This window comes from Cupressus sempervirens, chromosome 9 (assembly GCF_028749045.1).
Source record: "Cupressus sempervirens isolate cs-2001-9-10 chromosome 9, ASM2874904v1, whole genome shotgun sequence".
Classification (NCBI taxonomy): Eukaryota; Viridiplantae; Streptophyta; class Pinopsida; order Cupressales; family Cupressaceae; genus Cupressus; species Cupressus sempervirens.
The window spans coordinates 762,008,253-762,032,874 of record NC_143126.1 but is presented as its reverse complement, the minus strand read 5'-3'; the positions used below and the strand labels follow the sequence as shown (position 1 = coordinate 762,032,874).

At 32.4% G+C, this 24,622-nt stretch overlaps 1 pseudogene; it reads right to left on the bottom strand.

Annotated features, from left to right (window-relative positions):
- The window catches only part of LOC149540904 (protein neprosin-like), a 171,719-nt pseudogene that overhangs the window by 73,227 nt on the left and 73,870 nt on the right, over positions 1 to 24,622 (bottom strand).

Genomic DNA, 24,622 nt, shown 5'->3' with positions numbered 1-24,622 from the left:
GATAGAAATTAATGCAAATGAGGCCAAAAAAATATTTCTTGAGCCCCATGGTGGGTGCCAGAAATGTATATGCGTAAATGTAGGCTCAGACTTCACACACACACTTCAATGTGGTCCTTACCTGCGGATTCATCCTCGAATGAACATAGGATAGTTCATCCAAGAGGTCTAATAGTGGAACCCATTGCCTTCTATCTAGAAGGATTTTGCTTGTTTATGCTCTCAGAGTTGAGATGTAGGCAACTAGACCTTTCTAGAATGAAGGATTTAAATGCAACTATATGATTATGCAAATTAATCTATATGTTATGCAAGCATTAATCTAAGAAGTAATAAAATAAATTAAGCTACATGTATGCATTGTTTAATCTAAATGATACTAAGATATTAAGCAAAAGCACATATAAAGCTATGAAAGTGTGTGTTTAATCTGACAACAATTCAATAGCACAAAAATTCAACCTCCATAATGAGGGATTGAGAGCCCCTTAAATAGAATTTAGAAGTGAATCAACAATTAGGATCAACCTTGATGAACGGTTATGATTAGATAGAAGATTTAGTTAAGATGGAAACTTCCTTGTGCAGGTGAAGTGAACTATTTCAAATCTAAGTGTGATGAGTAGTTAACTAAACTTGTCACAAGTGTGAGAGCAAGTTAACTAGATTGATTCCATTTTTGAGAAGTAGTTCATTTAGAGTTTCCTCTTAGACTGAAGAGAGGATTTTGAAGATATTATTTAATTTAGTAGGAGAGATATGACCTCACAAATACCTTTTTCATTTAATTGAATAATCTAATTCAATTAATTAAAGTAGGCATAATATTAAATTAAATATTTTAATTCCCTAGTACATTAGCCTTTAGAATATAATTTAATTTAATTTAAAGTATAAATTTAAATTAAATTAAATCTAAATCAATAGTTTCAATGCAACTAATACGAGTCAATACTTTAGGATTTAAATAAATAGCCTGATTAATGTAGATTAGGATTTTCTACATTTGACAATTAAGTCAAGTAGCAAAAATCAGAACTAGAATTGCCTAATGAATTAGGACTTTAAGGTTGACCAAAATAGACCAGAATTGGTTGAGATGGCAATGAGCCAATTTTGAGGTATTACAATTGTATGTTTTACTTTCTTTAGTATAAGAACCTCGTCTATTCTCTATGATGTATGTTGTGGTCTATGTGTTTAGTACAATGTGTGCATAAGGAAGCTAGAAATCAATGTGTGGAGTAGCTAAGAGATAAACAATATGGGTATTGTCAAAACATCAGCTAACTATGCAATCCAAGAATTACTTATTTCACCAGCTCTTCCTTTCTTCCTATTGTCATAAATAGTTATGCATGTTTTCATTCCTTTCATCTAGGTTAGAATAGATTACATTTTTGTGAGTTAGTTCCCCCTTCAATTTCCTAAGTTGTTTGAAGTGTTAAGAAACTTGGTTATTTCCTATTCTACTCTCTAGTTAAGAGCATACCCCAAAAACCTGTAAAAAATTCATTGCATATCTTGCATTCATAAGGGAGTTGTACCTTTCAATTTAGGGGTGTTTGATAGATTACCACACCGACCCATTCTATTGTTAACTTCTTTGTTTTCCATAAGCCATTGGGTAGTCAAAGAGTTAAGGTATAAACCAAAATATCAAGGAAGACAAAATTGTTAACCAACACTGTAATAGTCGCATAATACCTAATATTCTAAAATATTCATGATAGCTATAATACTCACCATTGATTTTATTTATTTATAAAAAATTAATATACATTATTACAATGCTTATTTAGTAAAAGATATTCAAATAAATGTCATTTTTCTTTAAATTGCTAAAATGTTTACAACCATGTTTCATGTTATTATAGAAGCCTCGTAGCTTAATGATGTGATTTTTATGGTGTGATGCTTCACATGTTTTGTTCCTTCCATCATTGTTTTGAGAGAGTATTTTGGGTCAACATTTTTATTTTCTACATGTTTCATTAATTATGTGGACCTAATTGATGTAATTAATAATGATTAGATCTTTTGTTTAGTTGTATGTGTTGGATAATTGGTGATGTATGGTGTGTCATGTAAGTTTAGAAGTCATCAAGTGTAGATAATAAATAACTAAGTTTATGACATTTTAGAGGATTTTTTTTTCTTACGGCTCAACAAACATATAGCTTTGTAAAAAAATAATATTATATCACATACTAAAAAGTGATCTTTATTCTACAATTCTGTAGTGCTTGCCCCTAGTCTACATTTTTTTTTCTAGTTACATTCCTGATATCATTGCCAAACTCTTTTAGGCCAAGTTTTATGTTTGATAATTAGTAGCATTATCTTGAGATTATCAGATGTTGTTTTACACTCAGTTTATTATATGATGAGATTACTTGGTACTCTATATTTCAGGCATGTATGATGATTATTCAATGTTTTCAGTTATCGATGATGATTAGTTAGATGGTTTATTATCACATGTGCTTTCTTATGGATACTTACCCCATACTGCATGTGTATGGTGTGCGTGTTTGTTTTCTTTATGTATGGTTTTTCTGATGTGGTTAAGGAAGGGAGTCGTAGTCACCTGCTAGTCAGGATCTACACGATGCACCACTTCCTGTCATTGTCTGTTTAGCTTAGAATATTGTATTTGTACATGCGTGGATTTTATGCAAGTTGCAAGTATCGGGTATCGACTTCCCTGAATCGCCAGGATGAGCGTACCCTATCACATTATCTCGATGGTAAGAGAGGGGAGATAAACTCTTAAGTCCAAATCCTAAACCCTTTAGTCAATTGTCCTAATTGATAATTAGGACAAGTATCTGAGTTAATTACCCTCCGAATGCATCAAATGATGTAATTTCATGATTATAACCCTTTTTGTTTGATTTAGTATGTGTTTTTCTATGATGGGTTTTCGTATGTCGCTTTATGAGTTCTTGATGTATTTTCTATTAATTAAGTCTAATTAAAAAGATTAATTAATGATTTAATTTAATGGAAAATTATTATGACATTTTCATATTTAATTAATTGAGAAATTAATTAAATAAAAGAATTAAAATTGGAGATAAAAGTTTAAAGATAAATTTAGAACGTGATAATATTTATTTAATTTAATAATAATATATTTAGAGTTCATTTTTTAAAAATAAATGCTAAATAGTATTGTTATTTAAATTAATTAAATATTTTATCAATTAAGTTTCTTAAATAAATTAAAAGTTGAAAGATATTAAATTAATAAAGTTCTAGATCGCATGATGCGAGCACGAGTTGAAAATAAAAGAAATTAATTAAAAAGATAAAATAAGTGAAAATAATAATGTTATTTTAATTTCATAAAGCACACATGAGATTAAAGTAATAAATTAAATTAAAATAGAAGTCAAGTGGAATATTAAATAAAGTTATTTAATAATTCAACTTAATGTGCATGAAAAGATGAATGCAAAATAAAAGAAAAGATAATAAAAGTTAATTTTGAGTTAACTCAGTTAAGCAAAGAGTCTTCTCGAGTGAACGCATAATTAGTGCCCCAATTTGAGGAGAAAACTTCTTATCACAACTTTGGGGTTCATTTTTTGGGGGAGACGAATTTGGATGGAAATTTTTGGGGAGACAACTTTTGGAAGCGAATTTCAGAAGGCTAATTCCAAGAAAGATTTTCGGAAGAAGGTTATTGAAGAGGAGCAAATTCTCTTACAATTCCTGGGGATTGCATAATAGCATCAGGATCAGGTAGGGTCTTGTGTTTTGATCATCGATTAAATACACAATTATCCTTTCCTATCTTCTTCGTGCCTATGGATTGTATAACTAAATTCTCTGTGATGAAAGCTTAAATATTTTGATATTGTAAATTATTAAATGCTTGTCAATATATTCGACATACGTAAAAATTAGAAGAGTGATCAAGAATTCTTATTTGATAGATTAAAGAAATCTGAATTTAATCGAGGAAGGGTTAAATTTTAAACTTATAAATGAAAATTGTAGATTGAAATTTGAATGGTTAACATTATTTTCTCTATCAGAATATATTTTTGAATGTTTATAAAATATAGATATATATATAATTATATATATATATATATATATATATATATAAATAAACATATATTATTAAAATCTAATTTAAGTGAGAATTGTTTTTTGATAAACAAAACAATTTTTTATAAAAAGGCGATTTTAAAATTTAGTTTAAAAGCTTTTTTTTTTAAACAAAATAATATATATAAAAAAACTTTATATTGTAAGTATGGGGGGGGGGAGGGATTTACCTCGTACCCCACCCCCTGTCGCTGTCTGCGACCAGTACTCTGCGTCGCAGGTACTACGACAGTAGGGTACTTTGTACCCGACTGCCGTAGGCCCTGCAAAAGCAGGTACTGCAGCATCAGAGGCCAACAACCTTTTTAAAAAGGCTTTCCTTTTTATTATTATTTCAATTTCTTTTTACGTGCATCATAAATCATTTTCATTTTATGGTTTTTTTAAATAATATTAAATTAATAATATTAATTATTAATAATTTTATTAATAAATTATATTATTATTAAATCAAATTTTATTATTAAGTTATATTATTAATTAATAATTAAATAAATTATTAATTCATGAATAATAGTTAAATAAATTATTAGTTAATTTAATTATATTTGATTTAATTAAAGATTAATCCTAAACTATTTTAGGATAGTAAATTTAATAATAAGGGTAACCTTATATGTATTTTTGGAGCCAATAAATTAATGGGTTGAATTGTAAATTAAGTAGAGAATCTCATGCACTTGGAATGTACTTTGAAATGCAAACTGAACTTTACTGCTAACCCTATTATGTATTTTGAAAATCAACCCAAACTATGAACTGCATTGTTTTGTTTATGTTATCTATGTTTTGGAGTTGATTAGATGTTGACCAGTCTTAGGATGTTACCAGAGGTTCAGGGGTTGTGCGATTGTGATGTTATGGTGAGTTGTTCTCAATCTTTATACCTGACCTTGGTAATGTGATGCTATGCTCTATTATGGATGTTTTTACTGGTTGTTATTGCTTTCCAATTTCCTTGTGTGAAGCTGAGGTGTTTTTAAGTGAACTATTCTTGGTGATGTCACGTTGTGACATGTTTTGACTTGACCATTTTGGAGTCTTCGATTAGTATTGTGATCTATTATTGGGATACTTGTTGGTTTCTCGTTGGAGAACCATTGGATATTGTGACTTATTATTGATGCCTTCAGTTGTTGATAGAGAACTGTTGTGATCATTATGATTATCATTTGATGTTTTCCAGTCGCTTATATAGGGCTGAGGTGATATTTGTGATTTGTGATTTCATGAGCCTAGGGTAGGTTATCTATGTGTAGTTTCGAGAAGTGGCTTGTGATGGGGGCCGGGGCCCTAAGTGGCTGCCAAGGTAACTCATTGTAAGTTGTTTTAATAAGTGAAAACATCTCACCTAAATACTAACTTAAATGAATCTAATAAGATAACTGTATGTTCTCTCCCATGCCTTGAGTGCTAGTATAGACTAGGATGGGGTAGAGAGAATGCTTGGTTGCGACCTTGCATTCCGTAGTATGCCTCGTCAGTACGAGAGGATACTAGTGGCTGTAGGATCACAAGGGACCTGAGATTCCTAAGGGATTACTCAGGTAACTTCTGACGTGACTTTTGCAATGACACTTTCCAGCTTGCATGGTAAGTTTCCTACGTGTCTTTGTGTGCCTCTGGGTTTAGATGTCAATTTATTTTTTTAGGAACCTTTGAGTTAGCATACTTATAGGATTTCCTAGACTTAAAGAGTATTTATGTTACATTTTTTGTTTCCATTGGGACTTGAGACTATCTCCTCAACGCGGTGGGAGTGGACCATTTAGGTTCCACGTGGTCGGGTGGTAGTGCTTTTTACTCTTACCATTGAGATCCGTCAGAGACACCATGGCTGGAGTATTATTGTTGGCATATACCTTCATTTTGTTCATGGATCATTATGATAGATGGTTATATTATATGTTGGATGTAGTATCATTTTATGATGTATGCATATCTCTTGATGTATGGATTTATTATATATGATGAATGATTTATTGCATGTGTATCATGGATCCGAAGAGGATGATGTATATTTATCTTGTTTCTGTATATTCTTTTAAGCCTTTCATACCCTGTGACATGTATAGTGGATGAATGAGCATTCCAAATTAATTTTCCAAGAGGCATTCAGAATAGTTGTATATTTTACGAACATTGGACTTTTCATTATTCTTTCATATGGATGTATTAAATGATGAACTTGGTTTTAGATTAGATTTTACATGTGATTCAACGTCATGGGATCTTTAAGGAATGCAACCTGTTATGTATGTTATTGCTTCCGCTACTTTGTGTTTGATGTTTATGTTATACTTTCTTTATAAAAAAAAAATGCTATCAAACTTAGTCAAACTTTAGGTTATTTCTTTTGGATCCCTTGGCGGGGTGTTACACATTCCATTATTTTTTTCCCTAAGGTTTTGCACCTTATCATGAAAGACATTTCAAATTAATGAGATCCTTATTAGTGAGTTTAAATGTTAGGAGCATTGAGCTTCCTTAACCTTGATCCTAAGACTATTGTAAGAAATTTTCACATAATGAGATAGTTTCACCATGGTTTTCCCCACATTGGATGTACCATGTGAAGACGTTAATTATTTTATGTATTGCATGTTATGTTTATGTTATTTAGTGTTGCAAATTAATGGTTAAAGACTAATTAATTTTTTTTATATGTTTCAATACTTCTCTCTCTCATCATTTAGACCCTACACATGATAAATTTCTTATCAATTCTATTTGCATAAGACGTAACTTAATTGCCAATGGATAAGGTCTTGATTTCTCTATCATAATTTTATTGTATCAAATCAATCAATATGACTCTCTCTCTCTCTCTCTCTCTCACACACACACACACATGCAATCTTCTTGTAGGTAGACTAAGGATTCATTTTATGCAATAAGCCTCTTTTAGTATTAGTACAAAACTCAAATTCATTTACAATAACACATACAAATATACATACACACACACATATATATGTAAATATATATATATATATATATATATATATATATATATATATATATATATATATATATATATATATATATATATATATATATATATATATAGAGAGAGAGAGAGAGAGAGAGAGAGAGAGAGAGAGATTCCTATTAACTTCTAGTGTGTATGTGTTATTGTAATTGAATTAACATTGAAAATATGTACATAGAAGTGATTTTAAAAAAACTCAACAACTAACTTAAAATAATTATCACATCATCCTTGAGTTGAGTTTCATGAACATTCATTTCAAAACATGCACTACAATACATTTTCATACTTTAGCACTGCCTCTTTATATATTGCCAATACTCTATCTTCCTAGGACAAACAACCATAACTAACATGTTTAAGACTTCAAGGGATTGTAATTAAAGTTTAAAAATTCTTCCATGCTACTTTTCATGAAAATCTAATTGTGGGAGGTTGCGCCATGGATTAAACATTGTTGTTGAAGCCCTGGCTAGAATTTATAATTATCAACACAAGGATTATATTATCTCGAAATATAATTAGAGTAATTGAAAAAAGGAAGGTAATTTCCAAGTGTTTACAAATCATCACATCGACATAAAATTTATACCAAATCAAGTTCCCATTTGTAACACATAAAAAACATAAGAGAAAGTTTCAAAAACTAATCACTTTCTTCTTTTTCCTCCAAAATGTGTTCTCCTCAACCAAAGAAATAATTTATGTTAATTTTCCTCAATTTTTAACCACCTTTAATTTTAAACTATCAAATACACTAATCATTGTATGGTGTTCTCCTCAACTTTGAGTTGTGTCAAACATACTGATCATTGTAGATCATTCTCCTAATCATTGTTCCAATGACAATCTAAATGTTTTTGATGTGTATGTTGATTTGGAATCATAATGGAGTTGATGGTATCATATGGTTGTCTGAAAAACACCATACTAATTCCTTTTTGATGAATTATCTGTAATGGTGTGACCAATTTCTAAATTTATATAGTATATATTTATATGTGATTACATGATGTAGAATTTCACAAATATTCTATGAAATATGTTGAAATAATGAAGAAAAAATTGTAGATAAAAACATAAACAAAGATCTTTTAAATAAAATCTGTTAATCATTCATTATGCTTGTAAGATTTGCATGATAATGCATTCTTTATACAAAATAATACCATCAATTGCAATAGAAAACTATGGTGAAGACATAAACTAATCTTAAGTTTCACTTGCAGTTAACAAGCAATTAGCAAAGGAGTGTTAACATCATAATGTTTTTGACACTTGAGTGCCAACGCACTTAATCATATTCCACATTGGATGCCGAGTACATCATGCATGTCGAGTGATCTTCATGTACCGAGTAGTTTTTAGATGCCGAGTGAAGATCAGATATCGAGTAGTTTTTAGATGCCAAGTGAAGATTAGCTACCGAGTGAAAATTAGATACCGAGTAAAGATCAGTTATCGAGTGAAGTATAAGTGTCGAGCAATACAAGGTGTTGAGTGTTAACAAGTGTTGAGTGTTAATAAGTGCCGAGTGTTAACAAGTGCTGAGTAACATAAGGTGCCGAGTAATACAATTTTGTTAAGGTGTCGAGCTATCTAGGAAACAACATGTGACGAGCATCAACAATAATTCAGGAGCCAAGTAACTCAGTATATTAGCATAAGAGTTTGTAATTGCACAAACTATGATGCAAACAATTTTCACAGTTGACATAAGGTAAATCTCAAAGGATCTAATGATGAGATCAAATATTTTATTTTCCCTATGCAATTTGCATGTAGCCAATAAGAAAAATGCTAAAGGCATGCAACCAATCAGCAAAAGATAAGTATTGAGCAAAAAATGAAGATTGAATATGGATCATAGATCCATACCTAACCCTAAATCTTTAAATGTCTTTATAAGGAAGATGAAACTTCATTGTAAAAGTGTAAGAGACGAGAGGTGTGAGAAGATATACAAGGGTTCGCAAGGAATTCTATTTTCAGAAGTGAGGATTATCAGATCACAAAAGGATCCAAATCAAAGAAAGCAAAATAAGTGCCTGCAATCAGCAATCAAGGATTGTAATCAATCAGGTTTATTGTACCTAATACTCTCTAGCAATTGTATTAGAATGAAAAATCCTATGGTGATAGGTTAGCTTAACATCTATTTTGATAAATCCTTTAACTAGGTGATGAAATCCTTTAACAGGGTAACACTTCATGTTAAGTGTTTGAAAGCCTCTAACCAGGTCACTATTGACACAGTGTAAAGCCTTTAACAGGGTAGGCCTTTAACAGGGCAAACCATCAGAAGTGGTTGAACAATATTGCTGCAGTAATTTTTGTGGGTATCATCCCCACCCCAGTTTTACCTTCTTATTCTTGGAGGGTTTTTGGGTTACCAAATTCCAGTGTTAAGTGTTATTGATGCATGTGTTTTGTTACATGTTTATGCATGCAACTTATTTTTCAGTTAAAATTTTTATTGGTTTAAGTATGAATCACCCCCCCCCCCCCCCCCCCCCCTCATAAGTACTCTTTCCATATTTGAATATTCCAACAATTGGTATCAGAGCATAATCAAGGTTCTCTTAAGGAAAAGCCTAACAGCTTGGAGGAAAAGATCTAAAGATGGAAGCTTTCAAACTTGGAAAGATCATTGAAAATCAGGTGATAGATGTGCAACTTGCTTTGCATAGTTTGGAGGAATTCAGAAACAAGTTGAGAAACACATTAAAAAAAAGGAAGGATCTAGCCATAGCTGAAAATGATATACACTACAAGGAGATTGATACCACCAACATATTTTCCAGTGGAGACACTAAAGAGTTTGATGCAGCAATAGCAGAACTGATGGAGAAAAACAAAATTCAAGCAGAGGAGATAAGATCTCTCAAGATGGAACATGAATCACAAGCCATAATGATATGTGAAATTACTGAACACAAGAAAAGAGCAGTTGAAGATAAAGTGATGTTGGAAAATGATAAAAGAAATCTTGCAAACAGACTTGAAGAAAAATGTACTGAACTGACAAGGATCTCAAACATGTAGATGGATACACTTGCCCAAATGATGAACCTTCATCATGAACTCAATGTAAAAGATATTGAGATCTCTACCTTGAAGATGCAGAATGAACAAATGCAGAATGAATTGAATAGAGAAAAAGAGGTAGTAGAGAATCTCAATAAATCAAGTGAAGCCATCAAGTATTTTGAATAGTTGCTGAAATCACCAAAATCTTCCCATGATACATCAGGACTAGGATACAATAGCACTGGAGTTGGGGAATCATCAAAGAGTGCTAAACAAAGAAGTGATAAAGGTAAGAATTCAAAACCCACTTGTCATTTCTATAATAAGAAGGGACATACAGCTAATGTGTGCAGGAGAAGAAGATTCAATCAATCAAACATACCCAAAAGTTTCTGTCACAAGTGCAACATGCAAGGACATATGACACAAAATTGTAGATCCAATGTCACAAGGACTCAAAAATTTGATGGACATTGTTATAATTGCAAAAAGTATGGACATAAGGCATTTGAATGCAGATCAAAACCTATGTGGACATCAAATCAACCAGCAAAAACAGAAGGAAATGGAAGTCATTATCATTAGGACTACAACACTAGGTATAGTTGTCACTATTGTCAAGAATATGGACATATACCACAGAATTGTATAAGAACACATTTCAAAGGAAACTACAAAAGATGGTTGAATCAAACTACATGTTTCTGTTGTTTGAAAACTGGTCATATCAGCAGAAACTATCCTACAAAATCAAAGGCACCCAAGATTGAAGATAACAAAGGAAAACAAAATATTGACATTGAAAAGATAAGAGGGAAAATGAATAAGACTTGGAAAAAGAAGGAAGAGTGCAACACATCAAGTGGAGGGATCACTTCACCCAATAGGTCAAGTGATCATACTTCATCAAACTAAGCACAAAAAAAAAGTACACAAGACTGATATACAAGGCTATATCATACATCAGTCCCAAGAAAAAAAAAGCTAAGCAAAGTATAAATATACATGAAACAAGATGTCAAGATAAAAACTAAATGTTGATGCCAAATTGCCTTTGAATTCCAAGTTAAAATAGATGCCGAGCTCCCAACAGAGACCGAGCTAATAACTGATGCCGAGTTGGATAACTCCAATGGAAGCCAAGTAAAAGAGAAATGATGGAAGCCGAGTGAGGTCAAAATTTCTTTAGAAGCCGAGTTGGTAGTTGAGTATTCAATGCGATGAAATTATGGTATATTATCATGATTTCAATCAGTTTTTTGCATTGCGATCAAGAAGCAAAGGAGAAGAAAGAGGGATGAGCGACTTCATAGCAAGAATCCAATATTTCAAGCAGATTGCAACCTCATTCAACACATTTTTCAGAAATCTAAAGGTATTTTCATTCGTGTCGAGCTACGTAGTTTTATACCCATTTGTTGTATAAACCCTAGTTCGCAAAAAATGGTGTCAAGTTTAAAGAAAGTTGGGGAGAAAGAGTCTTTTGAAGTCCAGTTAGTTTCAAATGAAGTGAAGCAACTTGATTTCTGCCCTATTCTCGAAGTTGCTTACAAAAATGACCCAGCCGGAGCTCTCTCCCACATTCCCCCAAAAGTTGTAATGGTTCAAGATGTGAGGAAATGTTATAATTGCAAAATAGGAGCTCTAGGAGACATGGAAATTAGACAAGCTTATGATAAACTATGTGTAGATGGAGTATTGAAAGAAAAATTTAAAATTGTTGAAAGAAAGGGTTTGACCCGAGTTTTTAGTTTTCCCACTGTATTCAAAATTGAATGGATTAGACTTGTATTGAGCAGAATCCATGGTGGAAACTTGTGGTTAGAAGGTATGCCCATCAAATTGATAAAGGAAATTATACATAGAGTAACAGGGTACCCAACCCTAGATCGGTACAAAACCCTAAGAAGTGAATCAAAGGAGGTCATTGAAAGGAATACTAGTGCACAATGGAATAAAAGAGGAATGACAATTCATACTATAAAGGATCCTCTAGTTGAGTTTGCTATTAGAGTCATTGCCCATAAATTCTATCAATCTAGTAGACTCAACAGTGTACCATGCATTGTAGTAGATGTAGGTTACAAATTTGTGAAAAAGGATCATACTTATGATCTTGCAGAACTGCAACTGCAACAGATAAATGAAAACCTAGCTGCCATAAGAAGAACAAAGGGCACACAATGCAAATTTGGAGCAATCTTAGTTTGCATATTTTTTTATGTACAGAATGAATTTCCTTCTTTTGGTAAAGTAGCATGGAGGAATGACAAAACCATCATTGCACAAATTAATGAATATATAGAGCAAATGGGAGAAAATTTTGATACTTTGATGACAAGCTATTTTGAGGATTTCAAGAAATCCATGAAGCAAAGGTCAAGGATACCAGCTTCATTAGTAGAAAATCATACTAATGATATATGTTTCTTAGTTGACATAGATTTTACTTACATTCAAGTAGTAATACCAAGAGTAAGATGGCTAAGGCCATTTGGATACGAAATCAATATTGATGAGGCATCAACAACAATAACTGCATTATTGGTAGAGGAAGCAGATAAAAATGCACCACATTTTGGCACTTATGATGTGGTAAGATCAAAAATAAACATGGAATTAAAAACTGCTTCTACATTGAAGAAGAAAGGTAAATTAATCAAGAAGATCAAGGAGAAGTTTGGCAAAGAAATTGAGGCTGAGGCAGAAGAAGAAGAAGATGATAGTGAGGATGAAGATGAGTAGGATCAAGGGCCAACGGAACTAACTCAAGGTCTTAGAGAAGACAAGGAGGAAGGGGCAAAGGAAGAAGAAGCCAAGGAAGCACCAACTGAAGCCAAGCCAAAGAAGAGAAAGGCAACAGAACAGCCTTCAACCAAGCCCAAAACGAAGAAAGCTTCCACTCCATCACCTCAAAAGCCAGCAACACGAGCATCAACAAGAGCCTCTACTCAAAAGGCTAAAGAGGAAGTTACCAAGAAGAAACAAGTCATGGAATCATAGGAAGAGCTGAGGAAAAGAAGAAGGTATGTGGCTCAACCTAACACTGATGACGAAGAGAAAACAGAATAGGTAAGCAATTCATCAGTTGATACCTTATGTAAAAAGATTGCAAATGGTGACTTGGATAATTTAAATAAAGTTGATTTTAGTAAATTTAATAAAGAAACAAGTCACGGAATCATAGGAAGAGCTGAGGAAAAGAAGAAGGTATGTGGCTCAACCTAACACTGATGACGAAGAGAAAACAGAATAGGTAAGCAATTCATCAGTTGATACCTTATGTAAAAAGATTGCAAATGGTGACTTGGATAATTTAAATAAAGTTGATTTTAGTAAATTTAATAAAGAAGAACAAAATAAAATAGAAGAAGCAGTGTATGGAATGATGGCACAGTTCAAGTACACCCCACTTGAACTAGATGGTCAATTGCCAAAGGAGCTGTCAAAAATTGTAGAAGACAAATGGCATTTTTGCTTAAAAATGGAGAAGGAGATGAGGGAATCAACCCTAGCCAGTGTATTTCTAGATTTTACTAGAGAACAAGTCAGCAAAGCAGTCAAAAGGCATAATAACAGGATTACACCAAAATATAGGGCATTCTTTATACTTCAAAATAGAATGGAAGAGATTGTTCAAAGAACAATGAAATCATGGAAGAATTTGTTAAAAAAGATTGAAGATTTTCTTGAGGAAGAATACAAGGAAGAAGCAGCTATACAAATAGAGGAGAGGAGAAAAAGGAAAGAAGAAGAAGAAAAGAAAAGAGAAGAAGAAAAGAAAGATGGAAAGGAGGAAGAAACACAAAAACAGGATATAATGGTAATAGCTGAGCTAGAGAAGCAACCAGAACAGAGTGTCCAAGACACACAATTTCGACCCCCTAGCCCTCCACAAGCATCCATCCCACTTGTAGATACTATAACAATTACTGATGTTCTTGATACTTCTGGTCAGAATATCAATCCACTAACTACAAAAGATCTGAAAAGAATTCTTGATCAATCAACACAACAAGCAATATTATGTACAGATCCAGTTTTGGTCAGTATAGATGAGTTACAGAAACTAGTAGAAAGTACAGTTAAAGATAAGGTGAATACACAAGAACCACCTTCTATCATAACTACTAGTAGTCAATTTGAAATACCAACAAGTATAATTGGTGCTGCAAGACAAAAGCAAAGTGCAGCTATAGAACAAGGAAAAGAACAATCAGGACAAACTATTACATCTAATCCTACAGCACAAATACAAGGTGCACTTCCATAAATAACAATAATTGATCATGGTAGATAGAAGGAGGAGGAAATATTAAAAATCCCTAAAGAACAGGAGGCAATTCAAACATTAATAAATTTGCCTACCTTGAGAACTCCTTCACACCAGCCATTACAAATTTTAGTACCATCATCTAGTATTGCCAGAGTTGCAAGGGTACTTCACTATGGAGACCCTGAATTAGATGAAGAGATAGTCATACTGAGCTATGACTCAAAATAAATAACCATTGATCAAATCAATGAGGTGCAAGATGCACTAAATAGAAGGAAAAGACAGGAAATACTCAGGAAAGAGTATAAAAATAAGCAAACACTTTATGAGATCAAGGACATCTTTATGGATGCCTTCAGTTTGCAATCACCAGATGAGTCAAAGCATATCACAGAGTAACTAATAGATATTGTTGACCAGGTGAAAAATGAAGACCTAGAAACCAATGCAAAACTTATGGAATGGTCAGAAAGAAAATTTCAAGGGAAAGTGAATGAGAAAATATCAAGACAAATCGCACTTTCACAAGTAGAATTAGCAAAGCTTATTGATAAGGTGAAGAAGGTACTTGAGAATATATTCTCACTGTATAAAAAGTTGTGTGATTTTTCATACTTCACACAAGCCAAAAGATACTGAGCTTGGAAAGAAATTTAAACATTTCAAGCATGCAACAAGAAACAAGCCAAAAGATACTGAGCTTGGAAAGAAATTTAAACATTTCAAGCATGCAACTACCAAGTGATCCAGCTCAAAGTGAGAAGCATTTTGCTCAATCGCTTCACACTCACAAAGAAATAGCTGTCTTAACAACAGATGAGGCTAATATTAAGGCCAAAGTAATACAGCTCCAGTCCTCCATTACCCCACATTTAGAGATATTCCATAAAGAGCAAGTATATGCTGAAAATGTACTCAAGAAAGATCCAAATCTTTCTACATTAGATGGACTTATTCAACTTGCTGCCGAGACTACTATCTAGCATAAGTCATTAGAAATCACTTTGAACAATTGGGATGCAGCTCTCAGAATGATTATGGAGGTAAATAGAACATTTTTTGCTAAATATGGTCTTAACCCTTAAACCCTCTTTGACATAAGTGTCAAAAAGGGGGAGATATAGATTAATAAGGGGAGATATAGATTGTAAAGGGGGAGATACAGATTAATAAGGGGAGAACAGATACAAAGGAGGAGCATTGATATATAGATAAGGAACAATCACCTTAGGGGGAGTTACAAAATTTTTGAGGTATATATGAGGCATATATTGTAAGTCACAAATTTTGATCAAAGTTTTCAATATGTACATACCAATTAGATTAGTAAATGTACTTATAAGGTTAGTTAAGTGTTTTTGTCACTCATGTCAAAGGGGGAGATTGTTAACATCATAATGTTTTTGACACTTGAGTGCCAACACACTTAATCATATTCCACATTGGATGCCGAGTACATCATGCATGCCGAGTGATCTTCATTTACCAAGTAGTTTTCAGATGTCAAGTGAAGATCAGATGCCGAGTGAAGATCAGCTGTCGAGTGAAAATCAGATACCGAGTAAAGATCAGTTACCGAGTGAAGTATAAGTGCTGAGCAATACAAGGTGCCGAGTGTTAACAAGTGCCGAGTGTTAATAAGTGCTGAGTGTTAACAAGTGTCGAGTAACATAAGGTGCCAAGTAATACAATTTTGTTAAGGTGCCAAGCATCAACAATAATTTAGGAGCCAAGTAACTTAGTATATCAGCATAAGAGTTTGTAATAGCACAAACTATGATGCAAATAGTTTTCACAGCCAACATAAGGTAAATCTCGAAGGATTTAATGATGAGATTGAATATTTTATTTTCCCTATGCAATTTTCATGCAGCCAATAAGAAAAATTCTAAAGGCATGCAACCAATCAGCAAAAGATAAGTATTGAGTAGAAAATGAAGATTGAATATGGATTGTAGATCCATACCTAATCCTAAATCTTTAAATGTCTTTATAAGGAAGATGAAACTTCATTGTAAAAGTGCAAGAGACGAGAGGTGTGAGAAGACATACAAGGGTTTGCAAGGAATTCTATTTTCAGAAGTGAGGATTATCAGATCACAAAAGGATCCAGATCAAAGAAAGCAGAACAAGTGCCTGTAATCAACAATCAAGGATTGTAATCAGTTAGGTTTATTGTACCTAATACTCTCTAGCAATTGTATTAGAATGAAAAATCCTATGGTGATAGGTTAGCTTAACATCTATTTCGATAAATCCTTTAACTTCTTTCCATATTTGAATATTCCAACAAGGAGACTATGATGACTATTCAAATTGAAGCATGAAATGCTGATTAGAAAATAATGCACTCAGTGAATGACTAAGTTAGAATAAAACACTAAAACCTCTTTAATTATATGTAGAAAATAAAAAAATTAACTAGAGAAAAGAGGAGAGAGGGAAGACCCAATTGGAACAAAACCTCCACTCAAAATAGATGCTATTAAAGAAATAAAATTATCATGCTACAAATTTTCCACCCTAAGATCTTTGAGAAAGTGAAATGGAAGAAAATATGGATCCCTCCATAATGTTTAGTCAATGGTATATGCTTAAAATTGTGTGCAAAAGGCAGTCTATGAACTTTTAACAAAATTCTTCCCTTTAAGAATCAACAAAAATCTATGTTGTTGATTCATCTAGGATAGGAAAGGATATGGATATGGATTCAAACAGGTTCTAGATACTTCTGAAAGCTAACCAAAGGCTTTTGGATGTGTTTGGAATCCAAATACTAGCTTCCACACAGATCTGAAAGCCTATGGTTGGGTTATAGACAACCTTTGCAAGGCTTTCAAATGCATCCAGGAGTACCTATGGGCCCAGTGGCCACAAACAATTAAAAACCCAAAAAAAACTTTAGTCGCCCAATATGCATGTTCTTTAATTGAATTTTTTAGGTGTTTTCTTCCTATGAAACCCTAAAATTACATAAAGGTGAATACTAAAGCATTCACAACTCATTTTGGAACTATGCTTGCACCTACCAACTTCTCATTGGGTGTCTAGTTTGCATTTCCATTGTGAAGGGAAGTTTAGCATTTTCAAAGAGGATCAATTGAAGGGCATGATATAGATTTCTCAAAGGAGTTTAAATCATTCAAGGTAAGTCATAATTCCCATTCTTTATTATTTTGATGATTTTCTTGAGTTTTTGATGAACTTTCCAAGTTTTTGAAGAAAATCTTCAAGCTTTTTATTTCCATTTTTTTAAAGAAATAAAGAAGCAAGTTTTTTTAATCTATTTTAGTAGTTTTTTCACTTTTTTTTAGTTGTATGCATGATGTTCATTTTTTTTAGGACCTAATTAAAATTTATTTATTTTCTTATGGAATAGGCTACAAAAAACTAGGCAAGATGGATAATGGCAGTGGTAGTGCTAGTCAAATTCTAGTGGAGAGCCAAGGAGGGCAAGGGACTAACAATTTAAAAACTAATATAGGTTCTCCTTTGTGTAGATATACAACAAGAATATCAAAAGTTACAAGAGGTGGACCATACTATTGGAAGTTCAATTATTTTCAAAGTAACAAAGGAAAATCTTTCAATATCTCATATTCTTAGGTGAAGTTTTGTTTTATGAGCCCTATTGGCAAAGGATTTAGAATGTGCAAAGGTAAAAATGGTACTAGGATGCCTAATGTAGAAATACTTTAATTTGTAAGATAATAAAAAGTATTGTTAAATAGATCAAAAAAATATTTTATCAAGGTCCATCCTCAAAGAGAAATATGCATGCACCCACTAAACCAATTGTACCCTCCCAACACACATTATAGCAAGCACCTATTTTGAGAAAGGATAAGGAAGAAGTTGGTATTTTTAACCCACAAAAAAGGCCCATTTCATTCCAAATTTTAAATAGAGGAAATAGATTTTTTAGATGAAGCTATTGCATGTTTCCTCTATGTAAGTGGGCATCCTTTCAACTTGGTGAGATCACCATATTGGAAGGAAATGGTGGAAACAATGAAAGAATCACCAACTAACTACACAAGCCCGAGGTATGAATCAAAGGTGTGCATGACTTTATTGCAAGAAGAGAAGACACATATAGAGAAATACCTTCAACCAAGCAAAAAATATTGGAAAAATTTAGGCATAACTACTATTCCAAATGGTTGAAAGGATACAAGAAATTGGCCATTGACTAATATGATTGCAGTATTCCCTAAAGGGGCAATATTTTTCAAGCTATTTATTGTGAGGTGAAAGTGAAGGATTCTTAATTCATTTCTAGAATTATCATCAAGGCCATTGAGATGTTGGCAGTGAGAATGTGGTATAGGTAGTCACAGACAATGCCAAAAATTGTAGGGGTACAGGTCCTTTGGCTAAGAGTTAGTGACCATATTATTTGGACCCCATGCATAGTTCACTCTCTTAACTTGATCATGCAAAATATTGGCACTCAAATAGATTGGTTGAATAAAATATCCCTAGAGTAGGAGCAGATGCAAATGTTTGTGAGAAACCACCACATGTAACAATCCATTCTTATAACATACTCCTAATTAGAGATGCTAAAGGTAAATTAATTATTTAAATTTACTAAATTTCATAGATTTTTAATTTAATTATAATTTATAATTTATAATTTAATTTTCAATTTAAATATTATTAATGTGCTTAGGTTTTTTAAGACTTATTTTGCATCTCATACAATTATTATGAGATGGCTCCTCAAGATATAAGATGCATGGAGCCAAATGGTCATCCATAATCAATGGGGTATTTGAAAGGCCTTAAATTTAAAAAGAGCACGAAGGGTCAGGGATTTGGTCTTGAATGAGAGTTGGTGAGATCTTGTGGCATAGGTATTGGATTTCACCAAATTTGTCATGATTGTGCTCTACATTTTTATATAGATACACCTTGCTTGGGGGATGTGTATGATGGCATGGACACAATGGTTGAGAAGGAAAAGAATTATATACAAGCACATGAGAGTGACCCGACAAAAAGAGAAGCCTTATGCAATCAAGTGAAATCAATCATCCACCATTGCTAGAATAATATTTGACTACCCCATTGTACTCATTGAATATACCTTATCTCCTAGGTACTATAATGAGTAGGTATTTCATATGCAAGGTAGAGTTGTACCATTTTCATATGAGGAGGTTGTTGAGGGCTACCAAAAATATGTTACAAGAATCTTCCCATTGGAAAAAATGAATGAAAAATTGAGGATAGAATTTGGGATGTTTTCTTTCGAATTAAAGCATTCTCCATTTTTACTAAAGGACCAAAATAGAATGGGAGCTATCACATGGTGGTACATGTATAGTAAACCTTTCAAGAATCTTCAACTTCTTTCAATCAATGTCCTATCACAAGTAAGCTTTTTGTTTTGTTTTGTTTATGTTTACACTTACATTTTAAAATTTAGTATTTCGAAAATTGTTTAAAACTAATTTTTCATTTATATGTTTTGTGACACACTATCTAGGTTGCTAATTATTCTATTTCTAAAAAAAATTGGAGTGCATACTCCTTTATCCATTTAGTGAAGTGCAACTAGTTGGGCTTCAAGAAAGTTGAGGATTTGTCATTTGTCCACACCAACTTGCATCATTTGTCATGTAAGAATAATCATTACAAGGAAGGGATAACAAAGATTATGGATGTAACACTTGAGTATGTAGATTTGGATACAACAATTCATGATCTTACTACATTGAAGATGGTGATGATGATAGCATGGCATGTAGTGCATCTAGCATAAGTGGAACCATGTTTGGTTCAAATGATCATTCAGATGTTGGAGATGATAATGAAAATATGGATTTTCTTGTGAATCCTTATGATTCATTTGAAATATAATGCATATTAGTTGAATCCTCTCACATCTACATCAAAAAAATCCCCACAAGTATCTACTTTTGAAATCCACTCAAAAATTTGTATACAAAAACTTAGAACAAAATTGAAGATGTATGAATAAACTCTCCCTAGTCCTAAAAGGAATATGTAAGAAGAAAACTCCAGATGTATGATGCCTCTAAACACTGCTGTATTGTCTATATGTAGATCTTGAAATAGCTAGAGTCTTCTAGAACTAATGGAGAATATTATCAAAAGACATATATATCATCTCAAAAGGAAAATAGATCCCAAAATGTTGTGCAAATGTATCCAAATTCATATCAACTATGAAGAATGACCGTGTAGACAAGAAAAAAGAGGGTTAGAATGTACTTTCAAGATAACTGAAGAAGAATCACTTTCATCAAAGAGAAAATGAATGCAATTAATACTCTCATCTAGATCCAAAATGAGGGATTATACAAACAAAAATGATATGCCTAATAGAAATAAACCCCAATGAGCTGAATTTGGAAGATACAAATTATCCTATTGCAAAGAATGATTATAATATTTTAATGAAGCAAATCTAACCTCTAAAGAAAAATTAAGAACACTAGGGTTATCAATAAATTGATCATCCACACAAGATGAGGCAATTAAAATCTTAGTATCACCCATAGAAGCTTGGTTATCTAAGGAAGCATTACTTTCAAATGAAGAATCAATGTCTCCACACAATTGTTGGATGCTTTTCCAAGCAATGATAGGGCACTTTGTGTCCTCTATATGTTATAAAATATCCTCACAAATAGTAAGACATATTTTTCCATAGACAATATCATTACTATTCAATGATAGCAAAATAGATCCTACTCAAGGTAGTGATTCTCTATCCCCTCTTTCCAAGACAAAATTTTATAAGGTTATCTTGACAATAGAAGGACAAAAATAAATACTAGACCTCATTGATCTTCCCCAAAAATATAACTTTATTTCAGTTCATGATTACAACATGAAACACACTAGCAACCCCCAATCTAGTGAAAAACATTACTCTAAATAAGATTGGATATGCAATACTTACAAATAAAGTTAATTCTTCTTCTTCTAGCTCCCATAGGCTCTAATATCATGTAGAATTTAAGAGATATATTATGAAATATGTTGAAGGTCTTTACTAAATGAACAAAGAAAAAAATTGCAAATAATAACATAACAAATATCTATTGAATGAAATCTATTATTCATTCAATGTTCTTGTACAATTTTTATGATAATGCATTCCTCATACAAAATAATACCACTTTTTGCAAGAGAAAACTATGATGAAGACATAAACTAAGCCTACGTCTCACTTGAACTTAATGAGGAATTAGAAAAGGAGACGATAGTGACTATTCAAATTGAAGCATCAAATGGTGATTACAAAATCAAGCACTTGGTAAAAGACTGAATTAGAATTAAACACTAACACACGACACTAATATGACATGTCATAGAGATGAATATCATTTGAGATACTTCATATATTCAATCAAATCTTTATTTTTGATAGAGGTAGGTCTAAGATGTAGTTCCTTGTTGATTGTCACTAGGTACTATTAATGTGCTTTTAATTGTGTCTAGTGATTGTCCTTTGGGTTGATTGTATCATAGGCCAACACCCTCATGTTTCTAATTTTATCAAATACAGATATTGAAGATTGGTTCTTAGACTAAAAGTATTAAATAATCAAAATTGACTTAATTTAAACTTGATTTTTTACTTAGTGTGTCATGTTTAAGAAAAATCTAGTATTATAATACCCTACACAATAAATATTCTATATAATGAATACTATACATAATGATATGAATATGCATTGGTTGATCAATGGGTATGGAGAATAATGAAGTTGCAAGAGTTCCAAATAGAATCGATCACCACTAGTATCACTAATTTTAAAGATGTTGATTTTTAGTATGTCGTGACTACAGGTGAATAGTATCACAAACTTACAATGATATTATGAAATGTATGGCTGCTTATAGTTTCATGATGTTTCCCAAAGCATATAAACCACAATATTTAATGGAATGTCAAGGCATTTATATATTTTATAGATGTTAATAAATGGAAACTGCTATATCACCTCATTATTGCAGTCTCCACTTGATATGATATGGGGTTAGAATGTGATCATCTCCACTACCACCTCTAATGATCCCATGATTATGTTATCACATTGGTCTATAAGTGATATGATCTTCAAGGACATCATGAATAGTGATAAGTATATTGTATTATTCAAGGATGATATTAATTTTGTTGAAATCTGTTGGTTTCCCCTTGAGCCAACTACCCACCTACATATCTAACACATTAAAATTGGTAGGTGGGTTCAAATCTAGAAAAGGGAGGGAAAGTTTTGAGATAAGTCAAAATGAAAATATGTTCATTATATCAATAGTAGCAAGGAGAACAATAGAGTAGAATCAAGAAGGATAGAGAATATTAGAGTAGAGAAGATTGCATTCAAAGAACATAAGGAAGAGGAAGAGGATTAGAGTTGTAGTAGCACAAGATTCATTCTTTTGTTCTCTGTAAGTTCATTTTTTTTCCCTATTAAGCAGTGATTACTCTAGGTGTTAGTGTATGTAGCCTTGTAGTGTTGTAAGTTTTTATTGCAAATAGAAGTTGTAGGTTAAAGTTTTTTATTCTAGTTGAAGCCATATGCTCCCAGATTTATAATAGTTGAATTGGTTTATGAATAGAAAGAAAGCAACCAAGTATATTAGTAGATCTAGTTATTTGGGCTATTAATGTCTCTATTTCTATCTATTCCATATTAGGTTTAGTATCTATGCAACTCTCTATTATTATCTCTATGTTTTAATGGTGGAAAAGACTAGACAGTAAGTCTATTTCTAATTCACTCAATTCCCTTGTTAACTAACCTCTCCTTGTGTTAACATGGTATTATATGTTTGTGTTTTGTCTATTCAGTTATAGCTAAGACCATTGAGTCCCTTCCATATGCTTACTGAGATCAATTGGTTTGTGCTCTTACCAAACTCACTTAGTCCTTTCCTAGCCGAGTAGACCAAGCTCACTCGGTTCCTGTGTTAATTGAGTTTACTTTTTATAGTGTTGATTGAGTTTATTTTATGATCTCTTTCCTTTGGTGACTGAGCAACTTAGGTTTTTTGTTAAGTAACTCATCATTTTCTATCACTTGGCTACTTAAGGTGTCAAGCAACTCAAAACTCATTGTGTTTCTTGTTTGGTGAGTGAAATTTGTTGTGAATTTTTCCATAGATTTTTCTAATGTTGAAGATGGGTGCCAATCCAAGTATGAAATGTTATTACTAAATAATTCAAACTATAGGCAAAGAAAAATAACACATTTACTTCAATTGAGAAACTCTATGTGCTACATTATAGCATTGTACATGCATGCTTCTTTTTTAAGTTAATAACTTTGTGATCTTTCTAAGCCCCCTAAACTTGTTAGTTCATCATGATTGAGTTCCTTAATATTTTGAATATTTAAGGTACTTTTGCCTTCAAATTGGAGGGGGTTTTCCCCTTATATCCTTAGGTACAAAGTTGGGATATATTTCAAATAGGAAGAGTCTATGTAGGTTGTGATCATTTTTTATTTGTTTGTGCTCTTTCTGAGGGCCCTCTAAACTTGTTGGTTCATCATAATTAATGAGTTCTTTAATAATTTGGAATATTAAAAAATATGTTTTTTTCAAATTAGAGGAGGCTTTCCCCTAATATCCTTAGGGACTAAGTTGAGATACCTCTCAAAGAGGAAGATTCTATATAGATTGTCATTAATGTTTTTGAAGAGGGTAAATTAAAATTCATATAGTGTTTGACAAACCATCAAAGGATACCTTGGAAAAGGAAATCAAAAGACTAATGTTAGTTCTTAGATCTTTAGAGGGGGTCATATCATCATAAAAATTCCTTGTAGTATATATTTCTTAAAGAGATAAATATGAGATGAAATTTTTTATAAATGATTTTTTTTTATATGAGATAAATTTGAGGTGCAAGCCCTTTTTATTGCACCCTTCTCTTTGAGGAAGAAGTCTGAGACCCGCAAGTACTTATTAATGCATTCTTCTCTATGAAGGATAATTTTGAGGTGTAAGTCCTTGTTAATCCATTATGCTCTATGTGGGAGGAGTTTGAGGTGCAAGCCCTTGTTAATTCATCTCTCTCTATGTGAGAGAGGTTTTAGGTAAATTCCCTTGATCCACCCTCTAGAAGCAAGTCCATAGATTTCACATGAGAGACTCCATGACTTAGAACTTGTGTCTACTCACCCTCTAGGAGTACTCATGGTGAGTCATTT